Source organism: Passer domesticus, chromosome 11 (genome assembly GCF_036417665.1).
Source record: "Passer domesticus isolate bPasDom1 chromosome 11, bPasDom1.hap1, whole genome shotgun sequence".
Lineage (NCBI taxonomy): Eukaryota > Metazoa > Chordata > Aves > Passeriformes > Passeridae > Passer > Passer domesticus.
Window position 1 is genome coordinate 34,365,402 of NC_087484.1, and position 8,537 is coordinate 34,373,938.

Below are 8,537 nucleotides of genomic sequence, written 5' to 3' on the forward strand. Positions count from 1 at the left end.
ATGGTCCAGCCTTTGTGGACAAAAGCACTTCAATTCAAACACACAGCTTAAGAGCAAGGAATTCAAGTGTTTTGAGAGCATTTAAAATCTGATTCCTATTACTTTCAAGGAAAGGTAGATGCTAAATTCCTTAAAAACACAAATATGTGTCTATTTGGGACTGCATCCTTCAAAGCAGGAATGGAAGTTCAGAATTGCAGAACTGTTTCCATTGGAAAAGGCCTTTAAGATCATAGAGTCCTCCCAATAACCTGTGACCACTAACACTGCCAAGGCAACCACAAAAGCATATCCCAGGAAATGTTTGGAGATGAGACATCTTTCTTGTCTCCTTTGTCTCCCCAGGAGCCCCTTGGCAGGAGAAATGCCCACATGGGCTTTATCTGACTCCTTTCCAACCAGCCTTTCCCTCACTCCCAGGTCGCATTTGCTCTGCAGGCTTCACTAGCTCGCTCAACTCAGAGGAGCTCTCAGAGGAGAAAATGCTGCCTGGCGTGGGGCTGTCTGATCCCTGTCCCATCTTGATTCCATCTGCCCCATTCCCTCTCCCATCAAAGAGACCGAAGGATCCCCCACAACCCCACGGTACTGCAGCAGATCCCGGGCACGTTCCCTCCTCCGCTCCTTGGTGGCCCTGGGGAGGCTCCAGAGCCCTCCCTGTGTGTGGGACAGCTGCTGCAGCACCGCTGCGCCTGCGGGCCAGCAGCGCCCAAGGAGCAGCTGCGCAAGTTCAGGGTCTGAAACAGAATCCTCAGGGCACACAAATGACAACTGGCATTTCAGGGGCTGGCAGGAGAAGCTAAATCCATCTGCTCGCTGCCCCTGCTAGCCATGGCCACGGTGATGCAACTGGAAGAATTGCCCCTGCCCAGGAAGCTCTCAGGTAGAAGAGAGGAGCAAAAGCCACGTGTTTCTGAGCTGCTAGCTCCCAGTGCCTCAGGTTTTCCTTCCAATTGCTAAAGGGTTTGGGCTATTTTTACTGTTTCAACCCTTGTTGTGCACCCCTGTGAGCAAGTAAGAACCACAAACCCTCTCCCTCAAAGTCTTGAGGTAGTGACAAAGCAGAACTTGTTCTGGTGATTTTCTCACTTCTAAAAGAACTTCTAAAAGAACTAAAAGAACTCACTTCTAAAAGAACTAAAAGAACTAAAAGAACTTTTCTCCTGGTGATTTTACAATCCCGTGCAGACTCTGACAGCAAACCCATGCTGTAGAGGAAAGATTGACCTTGGAATTGTAGGGCACTTTCTGGGTGGGTGTTTGTCTTGGTTTGACCCAGAAGTGAGTTTTTGGAAGGGTTATGGTCAAACCAGTCAGTGGCCAGATTTGAAATTGGCACCTGGTGTGGCCACTGGGATTTGGATACGCCTCTGAGAACACACAGTGGTTAAAAGCAGAGCATTCGGAGAGAAACTCCGTCTTTGGAGTCCGGCAGGCAGGTGAGCTGGTCTGACCTCTTCCCCCTGCCCAGCTGCGTCTGGGTGGTGGAGGGGAAGGCCATGCGGCCTGTGGGGAGAGAGGCTGGAGCCCCTGCAAGAGGCAGGGGTGGAGGAGAACTGGGACGGTTTGGGCAGCCCCCCCAGGAGAGAGTGATAGAGTCTGTGCTGGCTTGGAATTTGATATCTCCTGCCGGCACCACGGCCAGGAGGAGAAGCGCGGGGGCGCAAGGTGCCCAGCCGCTGGGAGACCAGGCTGAGCTTTTAACTCTTTTAGTATTGAAACAATGGAAGCTGTAAAAACACTGATCCTCCCCAGCTGCGAGTTTAGAGAGGACGGAGGATAAGAAAGAAGAAAGGGTTTGAGTAGTTGAAGGAAATGCCAGCAGATGCGAGTACCTTAGATGGAAGAGATGATTGGAGTGGCTTTATCTGAACTTTTCTCTCACATAGCCACGAGCGAAACAAATTTCTTCCAATAATGCAGAGACTGCACCTTGAGAAAGGCAGTTGGCCGGAAGCCAAGAATGATAAGGCCGCGAAGAGAAATAGAGAGAACAAAGACAAAGGGGGAAAGTGTGGTGGAGCCCTCTGCCTTCAGCGAAAGATCTCTGTTCCTGAGACCCAGACCCCAAGAGAATAAAAATATAGGGGGGACAGGTGTCCCAAATGGTAAGAGGCGGCCACTTCTTAAAACTGGGTGATGCATTCTTAAAAGGACCTAAGGAGCAGTTTGGATCCATGGCCGGTAGTGAGAGCGCTGGACATAGGAAGAAAATGGTCACCACAGCAGATTCTCTCGGGGTGGCTGCCACGTGTGACACAGAAGCACAAGAAGTTCCAACTGTGTTTCCGAGAAAGGACCATGGTGCTAGAGGGAGACTCGTCTCCCCGGATGAACTGGGGGAGCATGTGTGAAGGAGGGTATTGGACTGAGATTTGAATGTTAGAGGACTAGGGGGAGGAGGAGTGTTTTGGGAGTGTTCCATTGTGGATTGTTGTGTCTGTTTTTTTCTTTTTCCCTTATGTTTCTGTGTTGTAGATTATTCAAGTGTTGTGTTTTTCCCTCCATCCCCAGGTGGGAGCCTGCTTTGTTCTGTTTCCGGGTCACATCTCACAGTAACCATTTTGGAAATACACCTTTCATGGGGGCCCTGGCATTGTGCCAGGGTCAAACCATGACAGGCATAAAGGCGTCACCTCTTGTTCTTCAATGAAGTACTGCTCAAGTTCATTACTCAGAGCTCTAATTTGCATTCCCTTTAAAACCTGCTTAATTAGCTGCTATTCTCTGTTATTTTACCAAATGTCCCTTTTTTCTTGAGACTGTGTCTTTTTTTTTTAGACAAGTCTCAGTACTCCATTTCCAGCAAAAGGTGTCACAACAACTCTAACATGGAATCATGACACACCAAGTGCTGCAATGATGACAGTGACTGCCACAAATTCATTTCACAGCAGCCTCCAATTTGGGAGCCAATCCCACCAGGAAGAATTTTCTCCTTTCTGCCTCTCTCCTCCTGATCTTTCTATCAAGGAGATTCCTGATGGTTGGATATCAAACCCAGCACTGCCAGACATTCCTGTAACATTCCTGCCCTAGAATAGCCCAGGTTCCTCCCTGGCCAGCAAGCAGATAATCCAAGGCTGTGTGGTTCTGCAGAGCCTCATTTGTGTTGGTTGGAGCTCACAGTATGTGCTATTGGACATTTTCACTGCATCACTTATTATTTCTTGTAATAATTGATTTAGCTCTAATATAAATTGGGGGCAGCCATGCACAGCCAGGGGTTTCCGTTTCCCCAGTGGGCCATTGTTAAGGGCTTGGAGCACACCTGGGAGATGGGTTCTCCATGGGGACACGTTCCCATCTCCTCATTTTGTCAACTGCTCTTTTAACAACCCCTTCACCTGTTCAATCAATCCTGCAGCTTGTGGATTGTCTAGCACATGAAAAACCCAGAAGTCTTAATGTCTTTATTTCTCACAGTAATAGAAAAAGCACTCTGCATCACAGTATCAGCAAACCCTATGAAAATACCCAATTTCATCCTGTCCTCCTTTATTCATTACACACAATATACAAAGTATACCACTGACATTTGGGTCGTGGCCAGTCCTTTTCTGTAGGGTATTTAGTGTTACAGTGAGCAGCCAAAGCTAACAAATTACAGTTTTCAACATTATTTCACATTATCCATTTTTTATGGGAAGAGGAAAACAACTTGTGTTTTTGGGAAGACGAGGGTGAATTTTGTTAATGACACATTGGAAACAACACCAACAGAAGGAAAAACTGTTGTTGGAACACTCCCACATGAAGTGACAGAAACAGGTTTGTGTCTTGAGCTCAGGTTTGTTTGTGTGATATAATAATATTAATATTAATAGTAAATAGTTTCACTTGCACAAATGAACCTGACCTCAAGATTTAAACTTTCCTCTGTCCCTCTATGTGGGAGCATTCCAAAACCAATTCTTCCTTCAGTTGGTGCTGTTTCCAATGTGCAGTTAACAAAATTAATCTTCGTCTTCCCAAACCCACAAGTTCTTTTCCTTTTTGCATATGCAATTTTTGGATGCATTTTAATACATCTGGCATTAAAAGACTTTTAAGTGCTTGCTCACTGCTCCAATCTCTTTTTAGGGCATGGTTTCTGTTTTACCAAGAAAAAAAAGGAAAAAGAAAAGAAAACCAGGAATTTCTGGCAGGACTGATTCCTCATATTTACATTTCACAAGTGACATTTTGCTCTGATCTGGCCAGACTCTGCCAGTTTTGTTTTACCAGTGGGCAGGGTCAGCACCAAAGACACAGAATCCAACTGAAGGAATCAGTGTCATTTACTGCAGCTCAAAGCAGCAAAGGATCACAAAAGGACCAGCTCAGCAATGCACCCAATCATCAGAACCAAAGATTGCCTGCAGTGATTAAGAAAGATCCAGCACCTGTTACCCTCAGCCTTTACCATCCCCCAGATCCACACAGCAGCTGGGGGAAGCTGTCCCAGCCAAGGGCTGCAGAGCCACTCCTGGACACTGGGAATTCTTGCAGGTGCCTCCAGCCACAGGTGAGGCTCCAACCTCGCTGTGAGAGGGCTCAGCTCTGACAGTGCTGAATGAACAAACTGACAGCACTTCTAGTGTGGGAACATCTGGTTTCATCCTCCTCTTGGGTCCCTCCCAAAGCCTGGCCAGGGCTCAAGGAGGAACCAAGGGAGCTGACTTTGATCCTACAGCCCCAAACAAGGACAGATGTCAGATTTCATGGCCTTGTCCAGCTTCTAAATACAGAAAGGTCAATACATATTTCATGAATAAATGGCTACATCTATCACAATGCTAATGACCATGCATATTTCATCAGTGAGCATATACAAAGATAACCTTTGGTTGGAAGGTTCATCCAGAAGTCACCTTTGGCTCAGGGCCTGCTGCTCAGGCCTCACTCAGGGCTGTTATCCAGGCCTTGGCACTTCAGGGACATGGTTTAGTGCTGGGCTTGACACTGCTGGGTGAACAGCTGGACTGGATGAGCTCAGAGGTCTTTTCCCACAGAAAGGATGCTGTGATTCCATTATTCTATCCGCTGCATTCAGCTAGGTCTATTTGAGCAGCATTACTTTGCTCTAAAAGTTCCCTCTTGCTCAGCTCCTGTGGCCTATGGCGGCAGCTCCTTCAGCTCCTGGTGCTAAGCTGCTCATGCTGAATGAGACGACTCGGAGAGTTGAATACAGTCCATGCAATTCCTTCTGGGACACAGAGAGGGGAGGGTGTGGAAACAGGAGCATTGTTTGGTATGGCCTCCTCTCTGCCCTTCATGCCTTTCAGCGCTGTGAACCAGCCAAGAGCTTTCTCCAAGAGTGCAGTGAAGCAGCTGTTCCTGTCCCAGGTCTGGCTCTCTCCAGTCTCTGACCTCGCCTGGTTTTGTCCCTCTTGCTGTGCCCTCTCTTCCCCCAAGGCTCAGTGGCTGCTGCCCAGGACTCTGGGACTGGCTCAGATCCAGTGGTCAAGACTCTCCTTTCTTTGCCCTTGGAGCTGCCTGGGCACAGCAGCCTTTTCCATCTGGAAGCTCCCCATGGACAGGGAGTCCCCAGCTCCTTTCCTTGCACAACCTCCAGGAGCCCAGAGCTGCCATCTCAAGTCCCTGCTGGCACTGGGGGCTCCCAGGTGCCTCAGGCTGCTGTGACACTGCTGCACACAGGAGGGAAGAGTGGCAGGGGCTGTCCTGAAAGTCAGCTCCATGTGCTGCTGCTGCTGCTGCTGTGGGGTCATTTGTCCAGCCCTGTCCCAGAGTCAGGGATCAGATCCAGGCCCTGCTGCTGCTCCCTCGGGATCAGCCCCAGTTTGGGTGTTGCTGTCAGGGCCAGCAGGAGCGGTGGCTGGAGCAGCAGGTGCTGACAGTGCCCCAAGCCCTGGGGCTGGAGGGGTCCCTGGGCTGGGCTGGGAGGGAGCTGCCCCTTGTTCTCCCTCTGCCCCAGGCAGAGCTGGGCTGGGCACAAGTAGGGCAGCACAGCCAACAGGGAGCCTGCGAGTCTCTTCCAGCCCTGGCTGCTCAGAGTTTGGGCCTTGGAGCCTCAGGTGGCCAAAGGCAGCTGATCCTGGTGCCTCTGGGTGTGCCCGTGTTCAGCAGTGCTGCTCCATCAGTCTGTGCCCAGCAGTGGGGAAAAGCCTCAGCCCTGCAGGGCCAGGAGCTGCCGGGCTCTGCCTGAGCAGCTCAGCCAGCAGGAAGGGAGCTGTTCCACACGGGAACCAGGAGCAAAGGGCTGCAGCACCTCGTGCTGGGGCAGAGCCCAAATTCTGAGAGGGAATAACAGAGTTATTCATGTGCATTGGTGTGTCAGCACTGCAGGTGCTGTGCCTGCAAACACAAGGTTCGAGATCTACAAAAGAATTCTGCAGCTCTTGACGAGATCAGGATGTCAGCAGTGCTGAACTCCAGCACAGTCCAAATGAAACACATCACACCTCTGCTCACATCTGCTAGATATTTTTCTTCAGGGTATCCATAGAAAAGGAAACAGAGGAGGAGCCTAGATTTTCATTGTTTATCAGAAATATTTCTCATTTTGCTGTACATTCCTTTTGTAGGACGAGTTCTCTGTTAAAAACACTGGACAAAAAAGGAAAGAAAAAATATGAAAGATAAAACCAAAAATACAAATGTGTACTGAAAATCATCAGTAACTTTGGATTAAGAGGCAACTGATCTTTTTAAGAAGAGAAATCAGTTACTCTGTAAATGTTCTGATGGCATGGATTCATCTTACTGACCTCAGCATCCCTTTTTTAAAACATTCAGGGTTTTGTTTGCAATATTATGTTATTTTAAATTGTGATGGAATCTATAGGAAATTGAAAGATCTATTATGCATTTATGCATTACTGTGTCTTGAGTGTAAAAATATTGCAGTTTGAAATTTGGATTTAAAGTGTTGCAAATGAAAGTTATAAATCCCAATAGATTGTGTGACAGCAGCTTTTCCTAGAGGATGTGCAGCACTCTAAGGACTTCATCAGTGGGTTTGGGGGTACTTGGACCTTTGTCCTGTGCCACTCTGAGAATGTCATAGAATGGAACTTCACCTGCCCCCAGCCCAGGTCACCCTCTGCCACCAAAGCTCCTTGGACCTTGTGTCCCCCAGGCAGGCACAAAGTGTTTGTGCTGCTCCCCCTTTTGCACAAACCCACAGAGAGCTGGGATTTCTCCAAGTCTCATGTCTGCATTGGGCCAAATTCCTAGAGAAGCAGCAGCCCATCCCAATGAATATGGCGAGTTATGTGGATGGTTGTGAGCTCCACTTCCTACCTAGAAATCCTGAATCTGCTTCTGAATGCTGCTCCTTCAGCTCTTGGACGCCTTCTCCCACAGAGTAGGGAAAAAATACCCTGGCCACCAGTTAAATGGTGAGTTATGCTAAAGTTACTGCACTATGGGAAACCCCTATCCATCCATATCCTATTAATATATCCATACCTGGGGGTGTGCATGGTTTTGTCTTGTGTACAAAGGAAGGAGTGTGCAAGCAATGTGACTGACACATTCACTGTCAATGTTCATCCCATACCCATGGGTACAGAGACATTATGGAAACCCTGGCACAGACAGAGCCTTCTGTCCATGGATGCACAGACATCCAAGAGCCCCTGGCACACACAGAGCCTTCTGTCCATGGATACAGAGACATCCAAGAGCCCCTGGCACACACAGACCCTTCTGTCCATGGATGCACAGACATCCAAGAGTCCCTCGCACACACAGATCCTTCTGTCCCTGGATACAGAGACATCCAAGAGCCCCTGGCACACACAGACCCTTCTGTCCATGGATACACAGACATCCAAGAGCCCCTGGCACACACAGACCCTTCTGTCCCTGGAGGATGGAGCGTGGTGGGTGGGGGCGGTTGGTGGGCAGCGAGTCCCGGACAGCAGGCCAGACCCGGCTCCAGCCCTGCCAGGCCCTGCCAAGGCTCAGTGCCAGCTCCTCTGGAATGGGAAAGCCCTTCAGCATTGTCCCTGCCCAGAGGGACAGTGCTGGCCTGGCAGCACAGGTTGTTTTCCCCTCAGGCTGCAGGAGATGAGAACACACCACTTGTCAGCACTGAGTGCGAGGCACAGCTCCGGGTGCTCCCCATGAACCTCAGCTCTGGGAGCACTGTCTGCCCCAAGCTCCAGGGGCTGCAGTGGGAGCCCGGCTGGGCTCTGCCCCGGGGCCATCCTGCAGGGACAGCTGGAAACATTCAGCTGCCACAAACAGCCAAGCCAGGGCTGCAGGGTAGCTGCTCCAGCCCGGACTGCACTGCTGTGTGCTGTGCTCTGGGGCTGGGGCTCCCCACACAGGGGACTGGACTGGTGTGCCAGAGGAGACAGAGAAGCTTCAGCTTCAGCCTCACTGAGGTGGCTGTGTGGGCTGGGAAGAGTGGGGAGGCTCAAGGGGATTCACAGAGCTCATCCTGCTGCAAGGATGAAGAAAAGGGAGTGGGAACTCAGCAGTGAGGAGAGCTGAGGGCTGGAGAGTGGCTCTGAATGACACTAAAATCCCACTGGACCTCTGAGACATTGCTGCTCCTCAGCCAGTGACAGCACGAGTCCCTAAGC